The sequence below is a fragment of the Penaeus chinensis genome, chromosome 25, assembly GCF_019202785.1.
Source record: "Penaeus chinensis breed Huanghai No. 1 chromosome 25, ASM1920278v2, whole genome shotgun sequence".
Taxonomy (NCBI): domain Eukaryota; kingdom Metazoa; phylum Arthropoda; class Malacostraca; order Decapoda; family Penaeidae; genus Penaeus; species Penaeus chinensis.
Genome location: NC_061843.1, coordinates 1,464,270 through 1,464,706, shown reverse-complemented (window position 1 = coordinate 1,464,706; position 437 = coordinate 1,464,270). Strand labels below are relative to the sequence as shown.

The 437-nt window shown below is 41.0% G+C and overlaps 1 long non-coding RNA gene across 1 annotated transcript in view; it reads right to left on the bottom strand.

Moving 5' to 3' along the window:
* Nucleotides 1–280: 280 nt before the first annotated feature.
* The window catches only part of LOC125038688, a 5,747-nt gene continuing 5,590 nt past the window's right edge, over nucleotides 281–437 (bottom strand). The window contains exon 2 of the long non-coding RNA XR_007116066.1: nucleotides 281–437. This exon is cut by the window's right edge and continues 36 nt beyond it. This is a non-coding gene — a long non-coding RNA (uncharacterized LOC125038688).

Sequence of the window (437 nt, the reverse complement as noted above, 5' to 3'; positions counted from 1 at the left end):
AGATAATTATATCGTCAAAAAAGAGCAATAACACAAACAAACAAACAAGAACACTGCATCAGCAGCACATAAAAATAGTCTAAAATACAATACATTATTAAGCAAAAGAAAGAAAAGAAAATTCGAACCTTTAGCACACGCAAAAAAGTAATAACACACGAGCGCGTACAGGTGTGTTAATCTGACATCCAGGTGCGACAGGTAAATAACTCCTACTCACGAGACAGACGGAGACAATCCGAGCGAGACGGCGACTCCTTGAAGAACTCTGCGCCGACTCTGTTCTTCTCTTGGGAATACAGGTGTTCACTTTGAACCTGAGGGATCTGTGTTCTTCTTCCTCTGTTCTATCGAGGAGAGAGAACACGGGCGGTGAGAAGAGAGCGCTTGTTTTCTTCTTTTTTTTCTTTTGTTTTCGTTTTGTGATGAAGGAGGTT